The sequence below is a fragment of the Microtus oregoni genome, unplaced genomic scaffold (assembly GCF_018167655.1).
Source record: "Microtus oregoni isolate MIOR12 unplaced genomic scaffold, Mior012 000001F_ref0000356, whole genome shotgun sequence".
Lineage (NCBI taxonomy): Eukaryota > Metazoa > Chordata > Mammalia > Rodentia > Cricetidae > Microtus > Microtus oregoni.
The window spans coordinates 23,349,453-23,376,313 of record NW_024543060.1 but is presented as its reverse complement, the minus strand read 5'-3'; the positions used below and the strand labels follow the sequence as shown (position 1 = coordinate 23,376,313).

The following is a 26,861-nucleotide window of genomic DNA, read 5'->3' as shown; positions in this document are numbered from 1 at the left end:
TGAAACCGTTGTGACAGTCACTAGATGACAATGCATTGAACCGCTCAAATAAAGCCTTTGAGTTTATGAATATATATTTCCAATATCAAGTTAAATAAGTAAAGAAATGTTTCAGTTACAACTAAAATCGAGTGGAGTGGTGGTGGCGCTCGCCTTTAATCCCAGCACTCAGGAGGCAGAGGTAGGCAAACGTCTGTGAGTTCTGTCTACACTAGCTTGTTCCAGGACAGCTAGGGCTATTACAAAGAGAAAGCCTGTCACGAAAAGCCACAAAGAAAAAAAAATAGCAAAACAACAACAAAACCTGAAACTGAGTATTTAATTCATTAACTGCAGACCCTACATCAACATAATATAAGGACTCTATATAAGTAAAGAGATAGGACTCTAATTAGTATGCTTGAGTTATCATTTCATCAATAGGTTTCACTAAAGCTTTTGGCCTTACAACTAAGCTGCTAGTGAATTTGATAAGTCATAATCGATGATTTCCAGATGTTCAAAGTTGGGGTTTTAATAAGGTCAAGATTCTTACCATATAAGAATTGTAGTACTATGGATGCCCTCCATGAAGACTGTGAAAATGATAGATTGAGTTATTTCTACTTCAATAAGGCCCTCACACAGCCTTCATCCTCCCACTTTTCCACAGACCTCATAGAATCAGGACACAGCAACATTTGTAGATTGGGTGATATTCAGTATTTTCTTTGGGTGCCGTTTTCACTTGCTACTACATTCTACATCTGCTTCCTACTGCTGTTGCCTTTGCCTGATGTCCAGACAGCTTCCATTTTGAGTCATTTCCAGGTGTATTAATGTTGTTTTTGAGACTGGGTCACTATGTAGCAGAAGTTTGCCTTGAACTTTTGATCTTCTTGAGTACACCTCTGGAATGTTGGGATTACAGGCTTGCTTTATCATACTCTCTAGGGTTTTGTTTGTTTGTCTGTTTTCATAGCTATACAATCCCAAAGACTTCCCAATCATACAAATAATCATTTTTATTTGCGTTTTATTTGCACATGACTAGTGGTATACAGTGGAGGGATGTGATAATGCCAGTCTCCGGACACTGGTTGACAGTAATAATGGCCTTTATATTTGTAAGGGCTTCCCTGGTTCTCCCTATGTCTCCCAGTTAGTTTCCTGTTTGGTTCTTCAAACAGAGAGCAATGTATATTTGTCATTATTGATTGGTCTGTTGTTTCATTGTGGTAATGACCAGTGTCACAGACTTTCCATCAATGTTTGGAAAAAGATGTAGTAAATATTCAATTTAGTTGGTAAAAAATTTTTTTTCACTTATGTAGTCTTAAGTGAGTTTTTTCTTTTTTGTTTTTAAACAAGTATGAATAAGTAAAAATCAAATAAAAATTCCTTTTTCATTATTGACTGATCACGCCCCTCAGTATTTGCTCCTGGGCAGTTCTCATTACCAACTTTTCAGCCTGAGGCCTCTAAAAGCCATTCCATCCCTTTAGAAATGTAGGCATCAGATGTTTTTAACAGCCTAACCTTGTGTGAAGAATTTATTCCCTTTAGACTCTTCACTGTCATGCTTTTAATCACTTTTCCTTGAAGAACTTAGGTTTTTTTCCCCCCATTCTTTTTGACTAATAGTCTTGTATTTTTTTTAAATGTCTTTTTCCCTTCTGTGTAGAAATTCACTTCTCCCAGTTCCTTTAATGTCAAGAAGATAAATACTATCAAATGAGCTGCCTTTCCCCGTAAAGCACAGGGCATTATAGTGGGGGGTTAGTGATTCAGAGGGTACTGAGGCATAAAGGTGATATGAAGGCACTGCCTGGGTTATTGGACACCAAACTTCTTTTTAGTTGAAGATCTGCACAATCTTTGCACAGAAATATAAGCAACAGTAACCTTTTCATATATCTATGTCATAATAAACAATAATTGGCTTAAGAACACATTTTTATATAGCCTTTAATTTTCTCCTTTTCTTCCATTGCACTGATACTGAATACAGAAATACTCCATCTTCTTCATTCATTCAGCCAGTCATTAATTCAATCACAGCTCTTGCTGTTCTCTCATTGTGTACTATCCATATGTCGCTCCCCTTTTGTGGCAGTCTATAGGGTCTATCTAACCAGTCATTTGCTACATGGCTGGTCTGTCTGTGTTAGTGAGATGATTTCATTTTTTTTCAGTTATTTTTACATGTCAAGTCAGCAGTAGTTTCTTCACATCTCCCTTAAAATTTTTATAGTTGGGTTTTGAATTCAGACAGTTCTTCAGACGAGACGTTCTTTTGTTGTACTACAGAAGGAACTCTTGTGGGTGGGGGTATGTGATAAAGGTGGATGGATCCTTAAGCTGCTGGACAATGGCAAACACAGGACACAGCTTCCTAGTGTACAAATAGAACAACACAGAGAAGCAAAATTCAAGTAGCATAGTGGAACCCAGGGAGGTGTTAGCCAGAACCCACAACAGGAATTCGGAGCCTCAGTTTGAAACTCAAAACAGCTAACCTTACTGTTTTTGAAGGCAAGTTGATTTTTTTTTCCCATGAGGCACTGTAACTGCTAGTGTTTGATGTGTACCAATGTATTTCTGAATCAAGTTTAAGAGTCCTTCATTTCTAGAGCAAAATTTTTTCTATTTTTAAAATTTTTTATTGAGCTATAAAGTTTTCTCTGCTCCTCTCCCTTCCTCCCCTCTTTCGTTCTACCCTCTCCCATGACCACCATGCTCCCAATTTACTCAGGAGATCTTGTCTTTTTCACCTTCCTATTAGATCCATGTATGTTTCTCTTAGGGTCCTCTTTGTTGTCTAGGTTCTCTGGGATTGTGAATTGTAGGCTGTTTTTTTTTTTAATTTTGCTTACTGTCTAAAAGTCCCTTGTGAGTAAGTACATATTTTATTTGTCTTTCTGTGTCTGGTTACCTCACTAGATCCATCTATTTATCTACAAATTTAAAGATGTCGTTATTTTTTATTGCTGTGTAATACTCCATTGTGTAAATGTACCACATTTTCTTTATTCATTCTTCAATACTTCATATATGAATCTTTTAATGTACTGCCTGTGTGTTTAAAAACACATTTAACCTGCTCTGTTACCTGGTATCCCTTTCATTGGAGTAGTAAATATACACCAATGCAATGATATTGCTGCATTAGATACAATATAAAAATAAAAAATAAACCTCTTAGACATGAAATAAATAGCTCACACATGCCCAGAGTCATAGAAGAGATACACAATATATGAGTTCAGATATATGGGTTGTGGGAATTACAACTGAACCATAAGGTTTTGTATGTATGAAGCCACAATTTAAGAATTAGTGTTTGGGATTTAGATCTTCAGAAATTTTTGTTTCCATGTTTTCTCCATACTTTCACCAATTAATACATTCAAAGCAAATGTTTCTTAAACTTCACAGTCATACATGGGTAGTGTGCTAAGTCATGCATACTATATGCATACTAGTTTAGACAGAATGTTAAACTAGACAATGCTAAGTTTCTCAATGTACTATCTTTTTAAAGGACTAAAGTAAATATGGCAATATAGTATCATAGTAAGGGTGTATAAATTAAAATGTCAGCTTTCGGTAAGCAGACAGGGAGACAGCATGTAGACCCAAAGGAACATGCAGAACTGAATGAAAGTTGTTTCCTTTGGGGAATGGCAAGCATCCCTGGGATAGGTTATGGCCATTCTGGCATCATGGGATGCTAAGAAAGACCCCAGATACCGAGGCATTGTTTGGTTAATAGGCACAAACAGTACAAGAGTATAGAATCAGATCTAGATGTATAAGAGTTGATTTTCTGGAAAAATGTAAAACATTTCAGGAGGCTGGTTCAATAACCCCAGAGAAATGAGGGATGGAGTGGGAACTGGGATTGGTATGTAAAATAAAATAAAAAAAAACTTAGTTTGTTTTCTTTAAAAAGAAAGGAGAGACTGAAGCAGTGAGTTAGATGTATAACCCAAAAATGTAGGTAACTACAGGCTGTGTTGGTGATCCTGGCAGTCAGACCCCACATAGGCTCATAAACAAGATTCTAAGAAATAGACAACATTTAAAACTTTGGAACTTGACTCAAGAGTTGTATTTCCTGGAAACTGAGCAGACTGCACCTAGGCTTCTGATGCTGTCAAGGTTGAAGATCACCTGAATTAGGAAAAGGGCCAGGATCACATAGAGCTATGGCATCCCAATAACTGAATAAAACTAAGAGGAATGTTCTGCCATCATCATTCTATTACCCATAACATGGTGCTGCAGGGCCCCTGAGGTTTGGTTTTATAAAAACATTTTCAGTATAATAAATAATTGGTTTCAAATTAAAATAACAAAACCAACTTTGATATATATATATATTAATCACTTAAACAATATTTTGCATTAATAATTTAATGCCATTATTTTTAGAATTTTCTCATAAAGAAAAGTATGAAAGGAGATAGGAACTAAAACCTATTAACTTATATGCTAACTAAAATTTGTATTAAAATAAATAATCCTTAGCTAGTAGTTTATATATGAGGGAACCAAACTAGTAGTGGCATTTTACTTGTATTTTAATAAATTAAGTTGCCTGAGGATTGCAAAAGTAAGACAGTCACACTGACCCATAAAATGGAGACCGCTCTTTCATTCCCAGCTGTCCAGACCCGAATAATCACACAAAAATATTAATTACTACACTGCTTGGCCAATAGTTTAGGCATATTCCTGGCCAACTCTTATATTTCAAATCAATTCATCCCTATTAATCTGTGTATTGCCATGAAGCTGTGGCCTTTTGGTAAAGGTTCTCGGCAGCTGCAGGTGTCTCCTTAATTCTGCCTACTCTCTCTCTGTTCTAATTTCCAGCCTGGATTTACTCTGTTAAACCATTGGCTAAAACAGCTTCTTTATTAACTGATGGTAATAAAACATATACACAGCATACAGAGGGGAATCCCACATCCCTGACCAGCTTTATAGTACAGTCAGTAATGACATGCACCTCTAATCCCAGTAGATAAACTAGTTGCATAGAAACCAGGCTGTACGCCTTTAATCGCAGAGATGTATGCCTTTAATCCCAGCCCTAGACAGGATTAGAAAACAGGAGGAGACAGTTCTCAGATAGTCTCCTGAGATTCCTGGAGGCAGGATCGCCATTTTGGACTGAGGTCAAGGTAAGAACCAGTGGCTGATTGCTTTGCTTTTCAGATCTTCAGGTCGAACCCCAGTCTCTCTCTCTGAGGTTTCCTTAATTGTGCTTCACAAACTCCCATTTTGTTATTGTTTGCCATGTGTGATATTTTTAGTTGAACCTTTGCAGAATTAGAATTTCTTGCATGCTCTATCTGCTCAATTATTTAAGTATATTAAAGGAGGTCTGTTGATGGAGAACTGTCTGCTATACTGTGCATCATTGCTTTCCAACATAAGGCAACACTTTGCCATAATTAATGCTGATCTACTGAGAAGATTTTCCATTCATAGTTGAACATCAGGTCAACTATAAGTAAGTATATAATGTTGAATATATTGTCATTGGTTGTCTAAAGACAACCTTAAGATATAAGGTTTTGGAGAAATATTCAACATTATATACTTACTTATTTGTCTTTAGACAACCAATGACAATTGTCATGAATGGCAATTGTGTATAATTTTATTTATTGATATTTAAGAATGGGAACAAGATTGCTAGTATTTTCTCTCTTTTACCATTTGTTAGAAATGGTATCATCCATAATGGTAAGAATAGAAGATGATTTGTCTGTGACTGTAGGAAATACAGTAAAGCTTAATGCTCCTAAATTCCTATTACATTGATTTATGACTTCTGATTGTGACAATGGTTATTTCTTCCATCTTTTGGTCATTTAGTCTATTCAATTTAGCTCTTAAAAACCTGATTTTTGCATTCAGATGTCTTGGTGACATTCAAATAGCTTCAAAGCAGTGTTTTATTTCCTGAGAGTCAAATACACTTTTTCCAAAGATGTGAATCAATTATTTTCTGCATCAGTAAGAAGTAGGTGATAGTACAGTAAGAAAAACATACAGAAAAGATGTGCTTCTAAAATCAAACTTAGGTTTTACAAAGAAGAAAATGTAAAATTGTTTCTTTGAAAACTTAATTTCACTTTAAATGTAATTATATTATTTTCCCTTTCCTTTCCTTCCCCATAACTCTCAGGTCCTTTTCTGCTAGTCCCTTTCATCTCCCCACTCACCTTTATTCAAATAAATTGTTTTCTTTTTCTTGGTTATTACACACATGCGCACACGCACACACACACACTCAACACACACAACTATATAAATATAACCGTCTGAGTCTATTTCGTTTTGTTAGTATGTATACGACTTTAGGCTGACCCCTTTGTATTAGGTAACCAACTATGGAGCTCATTTTTGGGAGAGCCTAATTGTCCTCTCTCAGAAGTCATTAGTTGCCTGTAAAGCAATGAAAACTTAACTTTTAACGAATACTATTGAACTTCATATCTCTTGAGAACATGATACTTGAGATGGATAGTTTATTTCATCATATGTGTCTATTATTTTCTTCAAAGTATCATTTCCGTTAGTTCTATTTCAGTCTTCCTGTATTATTAAAACCTGTCTAGTCCTGCATGTTACCATAGGATAGCTGTTTCCTAGACAATCTGATGACGTAGCCTGTGTGTATCATTCCAGTGTAGTAGGACTAGGCTTAATGTGCAGACAGCACTTAGAATACTGTCATCTCTTGGTGGCACTGACAACAGTTGACATCACTTAGAGCCTTAGGCACTCTTCTTGTTTCCTTATCTTTTCTAATCATAGTTTTTCATGTTTTTATTGCATTTAAACTTTCCAAATGGTAAGGTATTCTTCTAACCAGCATTTCTGGATTATTTGAGATGATGATAATTAGATGGGATTCTTCTACTTATGTTTGTTTTAGACTATTTTACTTTAATACGTGGAAATGCTGTTTATACCTATGGTACCCTTTGTACCTGTCTTTTTTGGATGTTTGCCTCCTTATTGTTAAAGAGAATACAACTCTCCTGTGGCACCTTTTATGCAGTTTTTAAAAAATTCATTAGATTTTTTTTTCTTTTTTTTTTCTTTCTTTATTTATTTATTAAGGATTTCTGCCTCGTCCCCACAACCGCTTCCCATTTCCCTCCCCCTCCCCCGATCAAGTCCCCCCCCCCCTCATCTGCTCGAAGAGCAATCAGGGTTCCCTGACCTGTGGGAAGCCCAAGGACTGCCCACCTCTATCCAGGTCTCGTAAGGTGAGCATTCAAACTGCCTAGGCTCCCACAAAGCCAGTACGTGCAGTAGGATCAAAAACCCACTGCAATTGTTCTTGAATTCTCAGTATTCCTCATTGTCCGCTATGTTCAGCTAGTCCGGATTTATCCCATGCTTTTTCAGACCTAGGCCAGCTGGCCTTGGTGAGATCCCAATAGAACATCCTACTCCATCCCCTCCAGTCCTCAGAGAGGGTAAGTCACATTGCTTTGTGGAAAGCCCCAGGCCCTCCCTACTATATCTAGGCTGAGCAAGGTATACATCCAAAGAGAATAGGTTACCAAAAAGTCAGCACATGCAGTAGGTGATAAATCAGTCTGACTACAGGGTAAATCAAGATCAGAGCCCCTCTCCTCTATTGATTAGGGTCTTAGCTGGAGTCAGCCTTGTGGATTCCTGGGAATTTCTATAGTGTCCGGTTTCTACTAACCTTATAATGGCTCCCTCGATTAAGATGTCTTTTTCCTTGCTCTCATCTCTGTCCTTTCTCCATCTTGACTATCCCATTCCCTCAAGTTCTCTTCAACCCTCCCCTTCTCCGCTCCTCTTTCCCTTCCACCCTCCTCCCCCCCCCCCAGCTCCATGCTCCCAATTTTGTCAGGCAATCTTGTCTGTTTCCAATTTCCAGGTGGATCTATATGTGATTTTTTTGGGGGGGGGGTGGGTTCACCATATTACTTAGCTTCTCTAGGATGATGAACTATAGGCTCTGTGTCCTTTGTTTATAGCTAGTATCCACTTATGAGTGAGTACATACTATATTCATCTTTTTGGGTCTGGGTTACCTCACTCAGGATAGTGTTTTCTAATTTCATCCATTTCCATGCAAAATTCAAGATGTCATTGTTTTTTTTACCGCCAAGTAGTACTCTAATGTGTAAATGTGCCACATTTTCTTTATCCATTCTTTGGTTGAGGGGTATCTAGGTGGGTTTAAGAGGGCAGGGTTGGCCTAAGAGTGTGGAGAGGCTGCTGGCTGGGTTGGGTTTTGAGAAAACCTACCTGCAGGAAACTCCATGCAAGGTGGCTAAAAAAGCCAAGGGACCTGGGGGAGGGCCTTGGGTTTTGCCCCTCTGTAGAGGTCCTAGAGAGTGGGGTGTCTCTGTGTGGCTGTTCACTCACCTCTTAAGTCCCCTCAGTACTAGAGCAAGCTGTGTTTCAGAGTTTCACCGTGGTTGCAGGAGGATAGGTAGGTTTGGACGCAGGGTGGGGCTAGTAGTTTATAGGGGCCGCTGGCTGAGTTTGGGTTTTTGGGGAGCCTACCTGAAGAAAACTCCCTGCTGATTGGCTAGGAAATCCAAGGGAGTTGGGGAGGAGCCTGGGTTTTTTGGCCTACTGTGGAGATCCTAGAGAGTGGGATGTTCCTCTGAGTGGCTGTTCACTTACCTCTTAAGTCCCCTCAGTACTGGAGCAAGGTGTGTTTCCTCTTCTACAGCTTTTAAGTTATGATTCTTCACTGTTTCTAATCTTAAATCTTGGAGTCAGTGCCGAGTTAATGTCACTGTCTTTTCTTATGGTCACATCAACACTTGACAATTTTGAGAAATCAGTCTTGAATAAGTTCTAGGAGAGTTTCACATGACCATGTCACTTGATCATTTCTTTGTTTTGCCAGTGTTGTTCACTAAGTGCTGCCATCCTGTCCTGTTAAACAGGCACTTTAATGAAGTTCTTTTCTTCTGCAGACTTCTTCTCTTGCCAAGTTCCACCACTACTCTGAATAACTTCATCATTCAAGTGAAAACCTATTCATCATAAGACTGTTCATTTTCTTTGCCTTTTTTCCCCTCCCGAGACAGGGTTTCTCTGTAGTTTTGGAGCCTGTCCTGGAACTAGCTCTTGTAGGCCAGGCTGGCCTTGTACTCACAGAGATCCACCTGCCACTGCTTCCTGAGTGCTGGGATTAAAGGTTTGTGCCACTGCTGCCTGACTTCCTTCTTATTTTTATCAATTTATATGTTCAATTTACTTCAGGTACATGTTTCTATAGTCACATTACCACCATTCAAAACTTATTTTACAAAATTGCTAAGTAAAATACTGATTTCTACCATGTCTCCTTTAAAAAAACTTCTGTTTTTATTGTCCTTAGTTATGTCTCTATTAGTATATATTTAGAGAATATAGCATAATGAATTGAAATATGCATGCGGTGTATAATAATAAAATCAAAATGGGTGAATTTTATTTCAACCATTGAAAATTAACACATAATTATGCATATTTTTGACTTACAGTATTATTTCAGTTCATGTATACGACATATACTGATCAAATCAGGGTGGGTAAAGTTTATATTTCTTTATCATTTCTTTGTGTTTGGAACACACCGGGCCTTCTCCACTAGCTATCCAGAAGATGTGTAACAGGGTATTGTGAACTGTGGTCAGTCCAGTGTGCTCTTACAACACTAGAATTTATTATTATATCTGTGCTTTGGTAGTGGCAATCCAAACACATTGTATTATCCTTCCTCTGTAGACTTCCCACACTCTAATAATTTCTGTTCTAAGGTTAGAGCAACCTCTGTAGCATTCATGTGTGGAAGAGAACACATGTGATGTTACACCCATAACCACCATATCTGTACTACTTTAAGGCTTCCATAGCAGAAAAAAATATTATTATTATCTTCCAAATTGAACCAATCCCTTTCTCCTTTCCTTACTTTTCTTCTTAATTCAAAGTTTAGTTATAGTTTTCTCAACATCATACATCTCTTCATGCCTGTCATTCATTGTCTTATATCTACTGAAAAACTTCCACTGGCATAAGCCCTATAGTTTTTCATGCCTTTCTGACTCCCTGGATTCCAGAAGATGGTACTCTTAAGAAAGATTATTGCCACTATACATTTTGGATTGATAACGTGAAATTGGGCTTTACCTCTGCCAGATATTCATCCACAGAAGAATCTTCAGGATTATTTACTCTTAACAAAAACTATGTCAGATCTTTACTCCTTTTCAACAAACTTTATCAACAGCTTTTTCTATTTTACAGGAATGTAGAAGTTGTGCCCAGCTGTCTTACCACGTTTAATAGTCTACCTGCATCTCTTCCTAATCTCTCATCCTTCACTTTTTGATAATAGAGAATTTCTGAATGTTTGACCATAAATCCTCCAGCTATGTTTTTGTTGTAGAAGCTGCGGGCTGCGTTTTCGCCCAGCTCCCACATGGCTAGCTTTATTCCCGAAATAACAACACACAAACTGTATTCCTTTAAATACTGCTTGGCCCATTAGCTCTAGCCTCTTACTGGCTAACTCTCCCATCTTGATTAACCCATATTTAGTAATCTGTGTAGCACCACAGGTGGTAGCTTACCAGGAAGGATCTTAACCTGCATCCGTCTTGAAGAGGAGAGCTATGGTGACTGCCTGACTCAGCTTCATTTTCCCAGCATTCTGTTCTGTCTACTCCACCTACCTAATTTTCTGTCCTATTAAAGGGCCAAGGTAGTTTCTTTATTAAACAATGAAATCAACACAAAACAGAAGACTCTCCCACAAGTTTTGAGCCCCATTTAGTTCTTATCTTCTCATCAACCTTTCACTCTCAGTGTGACTCTTTCCATCTATTCCTTTCCTTTACATTTCCTTTTCCTTAAGCCCTCTTCTCTCTGTGTCTCTCGCACATATATGTATTACATAGTTAGATATATACGTAAATAGTTTTATACATTTTATATGCACACATGTATAGTTACATATAATTAAAAAAGACAAAGTCTCATGTCCCCAGTCTTTGTTCACTATATAGTTCTTCTATCTAGTTTATTTTTGAAACTATTCCTTTTGGACAAACACTGATGTTTGTTTTCTCCATTTCTTTACTTACTACTTCTCAGTTCCCTTCACCTTACTTCTACTTCAAAAGAGAGACCTCCCATGGTCAGCAATCAGGTCCATGTTCTCTGCTCAATCTGTTTCATTTTTATTACTTTTTGCCATTGGCACTACTTAGCAATATTGACCTTATCATTGTTAAGAGTGTCTCCTTTCTTGGCATTTCCAATATCACATTTTCCTGGATTTTTCTCCTCTCTCTATTCTCCCTTTACTGTTTCACATTTCAGGCTCAAATAGTTCTTATTGGCTATACTTTTATGGTTTATTTTATATTTTCTACTCTTATTTGTTATGTCTTATGTAGTCTTGCCCATGGTGTGACTTTAGTTACTCTGTATAAAATTAAGATCTCTATATACTTATCACCAGGTCACTTCTCTTTGAGCTAAGGTAGAACTGCTCATTTGCTAAGTTAACACAGATTTTTTTTGCACAGAGTATTTTAAAGTTACCAGGTTTCATTGTCGATATGCTGTATCATTTGGCACTCTTTCAATAAAAGGAACTTCAATTAAAAACAGAAAATCATGCCGGGCCGTGGTGGCGCACACCTTTAATTCCAGCACACGGGAGGCAGAGGCAGGCGGATCTTTGTGAGTTCAAGGCCAGCCTGGTCTACAAGAGCTAGTTCCAGGACAGGATCCAAAGCTACAGAGAAACCCTGTCTTGAAAAACCAAAAAAAAAAAAAAAAAAAAAAAGAAGAAAAAAAAAACAAAACAGAAAATCAGGAAATAAAGCAAGGGCTTTTTTTTTTTTTCTACTTACCTGCTGTAACAGGTTTACTCTGTTCTTGTTTTTAAATAGTTCATGAATTGATACACTTCTCTTATCTCCATTATTAACATGATATTCTGAATTTCTCTTTTCTTTTGCCTTTAATGAAGAATTGCCAAGCAGGTTCCTTATGTCTTGTTTTAGCAATGAGTCATCATTGATGTTAGATAAAATTAGAGGCAAACATACTTACAGTGGTCAATCAAGAAGGTCCTTTGCACTTAGGATGTCTCTAGTCTTCCTCTTGACCTCTGCTTTTTATTCTGTTCACCTTGAATGCTTTGGATTTGACAGATTAATCACATAAGGGGTTTTATGTATGCTTTTACTCTCAGTCATGCAAATTTTCTTCTTTCTCCCTTTCGGTATGATAACTCATTTAGCGTTTAATGTCACAGTACAATAACTTTCCCATGATTCATATATATGTACACACACACACACACACACACACACACATATATATATATATGAAGAATTGTGATTATTTTCCTCATGTATTTTTCTCAATTTATTATTATATACCATCTCTATAATTATTATTTTTTTAGCATGACTTTTTGACTAGTCCTTAAAATCAATGAGAATAAAATCTGCATGTTTTTTACTTATAATTTCTACCATCTCTTCATAATACAATGGTTATCTCATTGTAGAAGTGATTCCAAATACTTATGTAATTCATCAATTGATCTTGGTAGTTGATGTAAAGAAGGGAAACCCCTTAAGGTAAACAAATTTGGAAGAAATAGTTAACTGTTTCAGATAAAGGTAACTGATAAGTTTAACTCCTGGTATAAAAAGGTAGAAATACTTTTCTCCTCATTTCAAAATATTAGTGCTTATTAAAGTCAAGTCCATATAATTCAGAGTGAAGAAGTCTGAGATGTTTTCAAATATCTATCTACCTCATGCCTATATCACCAGGCGATAATATAGTATTATAATATAGTATATAATATGGTAGGGTGAGATGGGCTTACAGACACGTGCTCTTGTACCTGAAACTTTTCCTGATCATTGTGACTTCACATTCCAAGGTCAGAACCAGTGGTATTTACAGGCATGTTTATATCATTACTTAACAGTCTAGTGTCCTACAGTAATCTAAGACAAAGAACTGTAGGAATTCATTAGAGAGAAGAATGAGGATTCACAGACACTCGCTATTTGATCAATGAAAGTATCAAATAAAGCAGAAGTATACACATGTAACTACTGAGTAGCTATTTAGTGTTTCTAAACATAAATACATGCTGCTATAACTTGAGATCTACTCTTTAAGACAAACTTGGATGTTTAAGTACGCTTAAGTTGATAAAGGGAGAACCTCTACAGAGGTTTACCTCCTCAGAGACACAATATACATTTTAAGGTAGTATCAGACATTGGCCTGTGGATATAGTATTGGTTTATAGATGTATTGGTTTGCTTTCCTCTGTTAATTTTATTTACAGTAAAAGATCTAGAACACAGAATACTGTTCATTGCCTTTCTACAGAGACTTTATCAACAGAGGAAAGGGTGGGAATATTTACCGGTAAATGTACTTGCATGTTAGCAAATTTCTATTAATGTATACATTTATTTATGCATTCGTTTCTTGTTCCTCACCCAAAATATGAACTCTATGTGTAGGATGACATGCAGCTTTCTCCACAATTCTCTAGAGTTTAGAACTGAGAGAAAAAGAAACATATACTTATTATTGCTTTTAAGGAATTAATGATCTTCAAAAATCTCTCATGTGCATATGGGAAAACATAAATAAATACAGGTACTAAAAATGTAGCATTTTTTTCAGGAAAAAGGAATTTTATCCAGTTTTGACAAATAGGAAAGAATCCTAGTGAAAAGGATAACTGCAAAATCTTGGTATTCGAGAGACAACATGTGGCTGTATTAAACAGGAAAAGACATTGGATTTTTGTCAATTACTATGAAAGCAGAAGGAATTTTGGGCTATATTTTAAATGTTTAAAATTGGTAGAAAAATTAGGTGTAAAATGCCAGATGAGAGGAAAGAACAAGGATGACTATATACTTCTTTATGTTGCAGGGAATTAGTCTGAAATGACATTTCAAAATTGGTATAGGAAAAACCTGAGAATAGAAAGATAATATATTCAGATTTTGATGCATTGATCAGGCTTATTAAGGTACAATTTGCATTCAAGAGAATTAATCCTTTTTGAAGTCTTGGTTTTTATGAGCCTCGATAAATATCTGCAGTCCTATATTTACCATCAAAATGAAGACATAGAATACATAAATTACCTTCTATGTTCTCAAATGTCCTTTTCAATTTCTTTTGCCTACCTGTAGCTCCTGGAAAACACTATTTTCTCTTCTTAAACTTTTAGCTTTCTAAGAGCATCATGTAAACAGAATCAAAACATACAGCAGCTTTCAGCTGACGGCTTCTTCTTACTATAATGCTTTTGGAAATCACCTGTATGGTTGCTTGTGATGGTAATGCGTGCCTCATTGGCGATGCCAAAATATAGTTACATGAAAACTTTATTTATTCATGGTTAATGTGTATTTCTTTATTTTCCACTATGCAGTGATTGTGAAGAAAGATATAAAAAGTCATGAATAGGGCTAAATGTGGAGGAAAATCTTGGGTGATTGAAACCTAAAGAACTAGAAGCTTCTGGGAGTATGCAGAACCTACAAAGTCTGTGGAGAGTGAGATGAGTCAAGGGCCAAAAATGCAATCCTTAGAAAACCAGCGTCTAAAAGGCAGCCAAGGGAGAGGAAGCCCTGAAGGAAATAGACAAAGAACGGCAGAGAGATGTAGTGTGCACTATAAAAAGTGTTGAATCACAGAAACCTGGGGTGCAGAGTTAAAAGAGGTCAAACAATGTTTTAAAAGACAGAGATGTAATGAATGCCTCATGAAGCAAAAGCCGAATGAAAGTTAACAATGGTGAACTGAATTAGGTAGTTTCATCATATTAAAGGAAAGAACTTGAATAACTTAGCTCAGGGCTTCAAAGGCATCTTTAGGTTTAGACTACCGTCTTCAGATGAAGAGATTGAGGAGTATGATTTCTTTGTAGGGGACACGAATCAATATTATTGGGGGCCTTGCTGTCATCCTTTTGGAACTTAGGTACAAGAAGAGAGTTGAGTAACCCAGTACAACAGTTATGACACTTGCCAGATCAGTCCTGATTGGTCTTAATTGAAGAAGGTGAGAATCTAGAGAACTCACCAAGAGAGGCGTAAGCAGCTGAGATGCGCGTGGTGTTAGGAGGTGAGTTCTTCCAACAATGCTCTGAGTGAATTTAAAAATGTGCACTCGCTCAGTTGAGCCTTCACTTGCGACCAAAGTCCTGGCTGACACTTTGGGCTTTTTTGAGAAATCCTGAGTTAGGGCCAACAGAAACTGTGAGGGTAAAAATGCATTCTTTTAAGCTGTCAAGATTTGGATTCACTTGTTATACAGCAATAAATAACACACATGACCTAACTCCTGATTAGCCAAGCCACTTTGGAAGCTCTGTGCTTTTAAAATTGGCTAATGGTATATACTTTTACTCCTGTAGGAGAACAGGCTGTTAAGATGTTTACTAGAACTTTACTGCGTGTACAATTCAGAATTTGGGAAGCTGGTAAAGTAGTTTTTCTAAAATAGTAAGATATGAAAAAAATGAGAACATAGATATATGTCTAGAAGGGAAGAACAGACTTCATAGGTAATATTAGAAACATCAGAATCGTCTCAAAACATCTCAAGACCAAGTTCTTAGAACAAAGATTTATCTGCACCAGAGAGACAGAAGCCAAGGGATAAGAGACAAAGACAGGACAGGGAAGGAAAAGGGGTATTTCTCCCAGGAGGACAAAGTGCTGCCTGGAGATAGGAAACAGATGTGTTTCATAGGAAAATGGTGTGAAACTCTTGGCAAGTGGCTTGGCATTACTATGTGGATCATAACGTAGAGGCAGCGTTAAATTCTCTCTGCCCTGTTTTGTAACAAACAGAATTATTAGGATGAAATTAGCACTTCAAAAATTATACAGATATGTAACATTTTACCTAGGACGAAATTTCAAATTCTTTTTTTCTACCTTACATGTAAGATGGTTCACAAACACAATGCTAGGGCTTCGACACTGTTGGGGAGGGGGGAACATTCCTGGCCTGCTTACCTGAATGGACAGAATCAGCTCCACTCACTCCACCTTCCTCCCCAGCCAGGAAGTCACCTTGGTGAAACAGGCGACATATTTCATTCTAACCGTTGTACTGGGTGGTATAGGGATTGGTCTGGTCCCAACCATTATAGGGAGGTGTAAACGGTTCAGGAAGGTGCAGTGTGGATTAGGACACAAGATGGGGCAGATGACATCAGAAGCATGTGACTGGTGAGAACTGTTCCTAAGCTTTTGGGCAATCTAGTCCTGACTTAGCAGAGGGTAGGGGACATGGACGGTGCTTATTATTTGGCATTGATGATGTCCACAAATTCAGGCTTAAGGGAAGCCCCACCCATGAGGAAGCCGTCCACATCAGGCTGGTTTACCAGGTCCTTGCAGGTTGCTCCAATCACCGAATCTCCGTAAATGATTCGGGTGCTCTGAGCCACCGCATCGGAGACATTGGATTTCAGCCATCCCTGAAGCTTCTCATGCACTTCCCGGGCCTGTTGAGGGTTGCAGTCTTGCCAGTACCAATGGCCCATACAGGTTAATAGGCCAGGACAACTTTGCTCCCGTCCTTTACATTATCCGTGATGACCTTTGTTTGCTTAAAAATAACCTTCTCGGTGATGCCAGCCTCCCTTTCACCTAACTTCTCCCCAGTGTAGGCGATCACTCCAATCCCCTCGGCTAGGGCATGGGCTTCTTTCTGCCCAATCAGCTCATCCGACTCCCCCGAAGACATGCCTTCTCTCCGAGTGCTCCAACACTACCCTTGCAGCTCCTAAGTTTTTGATCAAGCAAGGGCTGATCTCCCCAGTGAAGGCCCCATTGGTCACTTTATAGCATTTCTGCACAGCCACAGCAATCTTGGGATCTACCTTATGCCTGGTGAGGTAGATGTAGGCGGTGGGGGGCGGGGTGCACAAACCACCTCGGTGTCTGCTGCACCTTAGCCACATTCAGGGTGCAAATGAGTTCTCCAAGGCACTTCTTCCTCCCATTCATCTTCCAGTTGCCCCCAACGAAGAACTTCCTGGAAGGCACTATTGGGCTGGGACTGTGTGGCTGAAGGTCAGTATGAGCCCCAAATTTCAAATTCTAACAAATATAAATCAACAAAACCACCCTAACACAAGCGCAATGAAAAATTGCCCCAGATCAAAAGAAAAAAAAGTACAGTCTTTGTTCTGATTAAAATAACCAAAAGATCAAAAACAATAAATATATTCCTTTAATGAAAATAGCTAATGAGATGGGTCTAATAGCAAATAAATAAGTTACATCCATTTACAATTACTTTTCTTTAATGTGAGATAGTCTATTTTAAATTGCATACATGCAATTAATGATAATTATGAAATAAAAGCTCACATTGGTATCTTTGTATTAAAATTAGGGAAGCATTTTATTTCTTTGTAATCTTCTTTATTAATTAAAACAATGGATATAAGCTTTTCATTCGTGGTGACAAATTGTTGCTATTGTTAGAAGGAGTGGCTAGTAGGATTTTCTAATCAGTGGGGAGATAGAACCCAGGAAGATGTAAGGCTGGAGCTACTGTGTGTATTTATATTGAGGAGCATATCGGCAGCCAGGTAAGTACTATCGGATGCATCTATCAGTAATGCAACAGAAGCTATGGTGCAGAAATGAGAAAACTCCAGTGCCAAGAGGGGAGGAAGAAGGATGGTAAGTAAAAACAAGGGAAAAGTCAGAACATAGCAACTGGAGAGCCAGAATGGTGGAGAGTGGTGTCAAGGAGTTCTAGATAGATTCCAGAAAACAACAGAAAGTCAGATGTACAAATGAAAGCAAGGCTGGAACCACATTAGCGGACATTGGGTCTGGGCTGTCAGTCTTGTTCTAGAATATTGGACAGAGCCTTCCCTAGCCCGTTAGTCAGGATTGCTCCTTGAAGGCTGAAGCAAAGCTGCCAACACAAAGTTCAAAGCTCTTAGCTATAAAGAAAAGTAGGTGGCCCAGGACAAATGAGTTTTTCAGTCAATGCCTATATTTGATTATCTGTATAGAATCGGCTCTATTCACAGTATAAAATGTATTTTTCATTTGGCTGAAAAATCAAGCATGTAAAGATGTCAATGACACTTGAGCCAGAAGTCACACTTGTCCAATTTTCTCAATACTGAAATGTGGTATATTTGCAGAACACATTTCAAAACATTATTCCAGGACTCTTTGGTTGAAATTCAAATGTCATAGCTGCCTTTTGTATTAAAGGCTGAGACATGTTTGAGTTAAGCATCTGGGCTGGTACTTTTGTGGGTTGATAGTTATGGTTAATAGTTCCAAGACTTAATTAACATGTTTCCCTTTACTCCTAATCATTGATAAAGCTCTTCAAACAGCCTAACTGGGTTTATCATTAGGGTTATGGCACAAACTCATCCTCTCCAATAAAATCTATTTTTGCTCTTGGTTTGTCACTACATTTTAATAATTTTTCAAACAGCTTTCAACCCATGTGTTAATGCCAGCAAACAACTAATGTTTATTTTTCAAGTGTTATATCTTTAGACACCCTCTCAAAATATGTCCCTAAAATTAAATTTACTGTCTCTTAAATGCCATGTCTAAAATACTTAAATAGCAAAACAAAAGTAAAAGCTTCATCTGCTTATAGATTTTCTAATTCACGGGTGTTCTCATCTCATGAATTAGAATATTAAAATAACTTTCACAGGTGTTGTCAAAAACATTTAGCATATAATTGAGTTAAATTCGAGTAAATTAGTAAAATATTGTTGAGAAGTATTGAAGCCATAGCCATGGAAAAACCTGATGTGGAAGTATTAAAATATAATCAGAAGATTATATAATTTTTAATGAATTTAATTATAAAATATATTATAAAACCCTGTAATGTTGCATTCCTTTTTTTTGATATTTAACAGTGCTGGATATTTTTAGACATCTTCTAAACAGGGAAAAGTTAGCAATGTCTGAAGATGTTTCTGGTGATTATTAATAGCTGCTTTGCTATTATATTTTACTTGAAAAGTAAATGACATTGGTGACATCCAAAAATATGTCATTTTTCAATTCCTTTCTTGGTAGGAAGAATAAGCTTGGCATTAATTGTCAATAGAATATTCAGTGGTTTTTAAGGATTTACAGAGCGCCATCTATCTGCTTCTCCTCAGAGCCCATTTATGCAGCCATTTCATGAATAATGGCATTTTATTTCAGTGGTAGTTTACTCATTTGGCTATCCAGTCAAACATTAGTCTGCATTACGCTTTATTATCTGTTTTTAGATGTTATATTTCTTAGGCTTAAAACTATATTCTTGGTCATTTTCCAAAACTCAATACCATTTTAAGATCAAGGGTTCTTGCCAAAGCCAGGAAATTTATAATGAAGTGAATTCTCTCTGGTCTCATTAAATGACAGTGGTTCCTAGTACTTACCAAAATTGTAAATGTATCCTTTTCTTTGATTGATAAATAAGGAGTCATATCCTGAGATAAATTTAAAGTCTATGCCTGTGAAAATTCTTTTCCAGGATTTTACAGCTGCTCATTTTGCTCTGAATAAGAAATTTATGATCAAAAGAGATTTAAATATTAATTAATTACACTACATGGCTTGATGAAATAGACAGCTACCTCCATGTGGAACGGATAAGAAAAATAGATTGCTGGAGAAATTAGCAGTAGGTACAGGAAAAGCAGTCTTTTAGAAGTCATTTGGAATTTTATCATCAAATAACATATGTCTTGATGTGGGTGAGAATCAACAAGAAAATGTTTTTCACGTTGTAATGAAAGCTTTTCTTTATGTATTTCAAGATGCCTTTTCATGAATGATGAGAAAGGGAGAGATCGCAGCGCTAATGAGACGTATACTGATTGCCTGGGATTGTCTCACTTTGCTAACCTGTCCAATCTCATGGAGTTTTGTCTCTTCATCTAAACGGTCCCTAGCAGAGAAAATTGTCAATAATCAGACTGAATCAAGGTAGAAAATTGATGCTTTTTGGACACTTAAAGCAACATAGGTCATGATGCCCTTCAAGAGCTCACTAACAAGATGATCCACAGAATGTGCTGTCATTTCGGCTGTGGAGTGTCATTTGACCATTGTTAAAGCTTTTAAAAGATTCTAACAGTAGAAAAGGCATTGTTTTCAGATTGTTACTGTCCTAGAATTAACATTTTCTTCCTCATTCATCACTGTTTCCTATATTTCTATGTCAGTAACAAATAGCATTATATGGTTACTGTGGTGTGAAACAATTGGGAACAGTTTTATTCCTTTCTTCAAATTAATGTTGTATTAGTCAGGGTTCTCTAGAATAGAACTTATAGGATAAATACACACACACATATATGTATATATACTCAAATGGATATATACACATCTATAAATTCACATATATATGTACGTAAACATACACATATGCATATATGTATATACACATATGTACACACACACACATATATATATATACACACACACACATATATTGTATGTGTGTGTGTGATATTCACTAGTGTGACTTACAGGATGTGATCCAGCTAGTTTGACAACAGCTGTCTCTCAATGGCAAGTCCAAAAATTCATAATGTTGGATGCCTCAACTGGTTGTAGGAATCCCAAACAAATACACTCTAGACCAGTGAGGAAATTAGAGAAGGACAGGCAGATAAAGAGCAAAAGCATGCTCTGTATATGAGCTAAAATGACAAAGTATGGCCCTGATTTAGGTGGGTCTTCTGATCTCAAGTTACCTGATTTGAGGTGGTCTTCTACCTCAAATGATCCAGTTAGCTGAAAATCTCTTACAAGTGTGCCTACCACCTTGCATCTACTTAATTCCAGATGTAATAAAGGGTTGGTCACACATTAAGGAACACTACTGAGGATTACTTTCCTACAGCATTATTAATATAATTAACAATTACATAATTCTGAGAAAAATGCAGTCTTGGGTTGAATCCTGACACAGTCCTGTGCAATTCAGATCGAATTGCTCCATCTCTCTCAGTCATAGTCCTGTAAGCAAGTTAAATGTAAGCTATGTATGGAGAGAGCTGATGAAGTTTCTGGGAGGACTTTGTAGGTGAGAACTATAAAGGATTGGCCCTTCCAATGTTACTCAGTTCAGAGAATATCTCTTTCTATTGAGGATATTATTCATTTTCCCAACTTGAATTTCATATTCTGAGAAATGCGCAAGGAAACTCAAGAACCTTAGGGTCTCACTTCCAAATATTAAAATCTTAAATATAATGCAAACCAAATAGTAATACACACATATATCAAAATATTAAAACATAAATGAACTCCAAATGAGCATTTATTCTTGGACAACATATAGAAACTGAGACTGGAAGAGAGGTAAGTTCTGTAGTTGGCTCATGTAGAATTTTCCATCACCATGGAGATATCTGTGTAAGCTTAGTAATAACTGTTTCTTTAAATTCTTTTATAACACCTCAGGGCTTGAATGTATAAACACAATTATAAAGCATATCTGAAGTGTGAGCTATAGTTGAGTCTATTTATGACATGTGTTGTAAGTGTTAGGAAAGTGAGAGTCATGTCATGTTCTCAGGAGACACAGTATTTCGTCTCTGGTATGACATTTAGAGGGTTCTTCAGCTGCTGAGAAGCAACACATAATGAGGGACATAACTCTCTCCTTGTAATCAGCAAGTGTGCAGCAGCACCACTGCTGAAATCACACTGGATGCTTTGGTATCATGAGGGTACTGTCCTGCTACACAGAATGTTCCCTTACTTTAAATGCTCTTGAATCAGATTGCTCCTGATTCAGCAAGTGTCCCCCCAGAATACTCATTGCTAAATATATCAAACAACTGTGTCATATTGTTTAATGGCACAACTTACATAGAGTTCTTCTAGAGTATATGATTTCAGGGATATCCACTTTTGTATGGGATAACCAATTTGTCAGTTCATCCTTGGGAGAAATTAATTCTCCATCTCTCAGCAATCATTAACTGCATGTAGTTCTTTGTCTGTGGTGCGTTTATGTTTATTTGAGATTTTCACCTTCAAATGTATCATATCTATTGACACTGTCATTGTTCAGATCTTCTTTTTGTAGTTGTATTATGGAGGCATCATGGATTTAGCTTCCATGCTATTTTTAGGAGAAAAATCACAGAAGTCTTCTCACAGACGACTTCTTGATTCTCTGACTCTTTTTACCTTTTTACCCACTTTTCTGTAACATTCTCTGACCCTTAGGTACAGGAGTTACTTTTATAGACGCATCCATTTGGGATGGGATATACACATTCAACTGGTCTCTGCTCTGTGACCTGTAGCTTTCTGCAATGCTCTCCATTTACTGAAAAGGGACACTTCATTATGCTACACTTACCTGTAGGCATAAGGATACATTTTAGAATGCAGTAAGAGTTATGATGGTCTAGTAAAGTGACTGTGGTAGGTTCTCCTCTAAGACCTATGACCTCGCTAGCCACTGAGGGCTGTCTAAATTTCTAGTACCAGGCATGATTTTTCATGGGCCGTAAGTTAATTAAACAGCTGTCTGTCAGTATCACTGTTGTCCTTTAGGGATATTTTTCCATGCTAGTCATTGGTGTCATTGCTAGGTAGGATTATTGCTTTCATTCCTTCACAAGTTATATATTACATTCTGATGCTATGAAGGCCAGGAGGCTTTCAGCTTACATCCAGATTGAATCATCAGAGTCAAGTGTCCTCAGTGTGTGCTAACTTCAATAACAAGGTATCAATCTCTGAGAGGAAAACAAGGGCATATTATATATGTCTATATATAGTCTCTATTAATTTGAGATTCAATTGATTAACCAAAGTGATCAATTATTCAAATGAAGATGTGTTATGACGGGTATGGGGTTTTCTGTTATATAGTTTGTGACTCTTAGGAGATCATTTTCAGCCCAAGTGACATTAGTTCATTTATTAAATCTAGCATCTCATCTATTTATCTTTTTGTCTATGTATGTATGTATGTATGTATGTATGTATCTACCTACCTACCTGTTATCTATCTCTCCATCCATCCATCCATCCATCCATCCATCCCATCCATCCCATCTATCATCACCTATCATCTATCTACCTATCTACCACATCTAAGTACTCTGTATATTTTTAGGTATGTACAAAATAATATAATTCCTTGTTAAATTTCTTCGTCTGTAAAGACTATTAAAGAGATGCGATAGATTATCTTATTTGTTAACTTTGCTGGCTTGTGAAATATCTGTGCTCACTGAGACACACCCCTTGCTATGCCTTTAACATTTCTAGAGAAGACTGACACACAGGAAAATAACTGAGGGAAGAAGACTCATTTGGCCTGTGAGTGACACCATCTAAAATGTTGTTACTTAGATGGAAAAGAAGTTGGAAGAAGAGGAAGTACTGTGTTCCGTTTGAGTGGGGTTGTGTCTATTGATCTTTCCAGAGAAATTTACTTATTTTACAGTTAAATTATTTTCTACAACATCCTTGATAAATGGTCTTTAATGTTTTACTTTTCCTCCAATGCTCACTTCTTCCAAGGAAAACCATCCAATACGTTCTAAATGCCCTTCATGAATAAACAGGTAATCTGTCTCTCTGTAAATTTTATTCTTCCAACCTCTATCAGAGTTTCAGCTCTTGAAGTTTTTAGCAAAGAGTATATTCTATTTCCACAATTATCATTCAAATATGCACCATTTTAGCAAAACTGTCTTCTTGATCTACAGGCTATTCTCCATTTCTTCTATTTCTTTGTCACCCCTCACTACACTCAACTCAATTCCAAGAACTAAAGACAAGTATAGTGTTGGTATTGCTTTTGGAATAATGGAGTATCTCTGGCTGCTGTTCTATATTCTTCTAGATCACCTATGTTCTCACCAAAATGTATTCACTTTGAGAACTATTGTATTTACTTATTGAATAATACAAGAATATATGGGTTCTAAATGAACTTTAAATATCTTGTTTCTTCTGTCCAAAATTTATTCACACTACTCAGGGTATCACTACTCATGAAAGTGGTAAATATTGATCCTATATCTTTGTCTGATTTGTAATTATAAACACTGTGCAGTGCATGGCCAAGTGTCCTTCTTACGTTTGCCACACAAAACACAGACCACAAGCAAACACTTCTTCCCCCTTTATCCATATACTTCCCTTTCATTCACAGTGCTAGAGATAGAACTTAGAAACTCATGAATGCTAAGTATGCACTATACCATCGAGCTTTATCACCAGCCCATGACTCATCTTTTTGTCCAGCCATCTACAGGATACCTCCAGGGACTCTTGAATTCCATCTTTCTCAATGTTGAAATGGCTAGCTACCATGAGATTCTATTACTTGCCATCTTCACACTGCCAACAGATCTGAACTTGATTCCACAGTCATCTCTCTTCAGACATAACCCATATCCCCCACCCCCCGCTTTACCTTGCTTGTAACAAGTTATATTATTCATTCAATTTTATTGAATGTGATGCAAATCCTGTCAGGTGTGATCCCATTATTCAAATATAACAAGCAACCATGGATACAAAATGCTATATATTTTTAAAAATTTTTAAATGGCTATAGGGATGTGAGGGCATTTTCAATAAAAATTTTAAAAAAATAATAAAATAAAGGTTCGAATATATAATAGAGATACTTGTCTAACTTTTGCATTTTATAAACTAATCATATAACTTATGGTGACTCTTGGTCTGATTTGATAATCTGAGATTTTTCTTATCACTATTTGACATAGGACTTATATAGCCCTGGAATTCTACCTTAAAATATAAACTTCTTAACAGAAAAGACCTTAGTCATGAAACATCACAGCACACACTCTCCCATTTGTGCCTATTACTCAGGAAATTTTCTATAATCAGTGACTACTTATGCATTTCTGAGGTTGCAAACTACAAACCGTGCCATCCCATCCTAGTCCAGATAGTTAAATTAATAATCCCACTGGAAGGACTTCAGTTACATTTTCTATCTGCATGTTGGAGTATCTGTCAAAAATAATTTTGGTTTTGGCACAATGGATATTAAATTGACAGTGTTTAGCCGGCAGGCTTAGAGGCTTATTAAGGAAGCTCCTGGAACATAATGAGAAATCTCTGTCATCAGCACACAAGTAGGTGCTTGTCTTCTGTCCTGTGGCAAAAGGGTATTCACTCAGATCATTTAAAAGCTGTACCAAATTATTTTGAAATAAATTAAAAAGAAGAAGAACTAGGATACAAGTGTCTTTCTTGGCTCTGGAGAGTCCATCCCTACCTGCTCTGATATACACAGTGGCATTGTGCTTCGGACTTTGATGGGGACTTCATAGCCTGAGTTCTGTGCTGAGATCACATAGCTTGGCCTATCGTGATTCCTGTCTGTAGGATCAAAGGCGAACTGTAGATCAATACTGCTGACAAAGGCTTGCATTGTTCTCAAATATTTTCTCTGTACTGTCAAACTTTTCCACAAAAGGCAGGTAAAAAATAGGGGAGATGCTTAGCAATGGTCAGCAATGGAATAGCTTTATCTGAGACCCATGTTTCTCTCATAAAGGATATTTTGTTAAGGAACCACAGTGGTGTGTCATCCCAGTGTGTGATTCTCCCCAGGGATGTTCTCATTCTTCATTTCTGTGTTGAATTGTGAGAACATGTTTGAAAATGGTGAATGCACTTTGAGCAAAGACAATCCTCAAGTCAAGGATTTGGAGTATCTTTCTAAATTCCAGATGGTAGCATAGTGCCTTGTTACCCCACATTGAAAGTAGTCCTCTATCAGTTGATATCATGGGTTGCTAATGATAAATGGTGTAAGTAAATACACTTTGGAACAAAAGGTGTTATTGCCTCCAGCTAGAATCTTGCTGGATTTCCAAACCAATCCTGAAGCCCCAGGGAAACCTCCCAGTTTTTGCTCTGTTCTCTGCTTTTTACTCTTTTGGTTTCAGCTTGGTCCTCATACTGTACTGGACTGAAATGCCACCTTTCTTTACCTTCTCCCAGCTGGCTTCTTCACTATCCAGACATATATGAAAGTGTTAGTTAGCTTTCATGAAATGATACAGTGTTTACTTATGATGTTTAAATGCATAGATTGTTTTCTCAAATTAGAACAGTTACCTGATAGTTTTAAAAGCACTTTAGATCTGTAGTTTTCTCTCATCGTAAGACTCATCTCTTAGGTAGGTAGAGTTGTTATTCTTGATCTTATTTTACAAAATCAGCATTTAATACCATTTTTTGAGGTCACAGTTTGTATGGGATTAAATATGATTTCAACAAAGAATGTCATAACCTACATCTTGTGCACTTTGAGTGTTTTGGGAAGAGGGGTGACTCATGTATCCTTGGGAGCCTAGTCCATTGGGGGCTGGTTTTACGGATGTGGGAAATTCTGTCCATTTATATGATACTGCCATTTCATTTCACACTGGAGAAGGGAAGAAGCTAAGTAAGAAGGGGAACCCAAGGAAAAACATATAGTTATCCTCTTGGCTAAGGGAAGTAGACAAAATTGCCGGGGAGAAAATTGGGATCTTGGGGTGGGGTGGGTTGGGAGTAAGGGGAGATGGGGAGAGAAAAGTTAGAAGGGAAGGAGGTCGGGCCTTGGGAAAGCAGGAAGATTGGGATAAAGGAAGGTTGGACAGGGGAGCACGGAACCACAATTCTTAGTTAAGGGAACCACTTTAGGGTTGGCAAGAGACCTGACCCTAGAGGGGCTCCCAGGTGCCCAAGCTGAGGTCCCCAGTTAGTTCCTTGGGCAGTTGAGAA

The 26,861-nt window shown here is 37.2% G+C and overlaps 1 pseudogene; it reads right to left on the bottom strand.

Annotated features, from left to right (window-relative positions):
- Positions 1-16,372: 16,372 nt before the first annotated feature.
- On the bottom strand, positions 16,373-25,518 carry LOC121458700 (annotated as a pseudogene).
- Between the last annotated feature and the right edge of the window lie 1,343 nt (positions 25,519-26,861).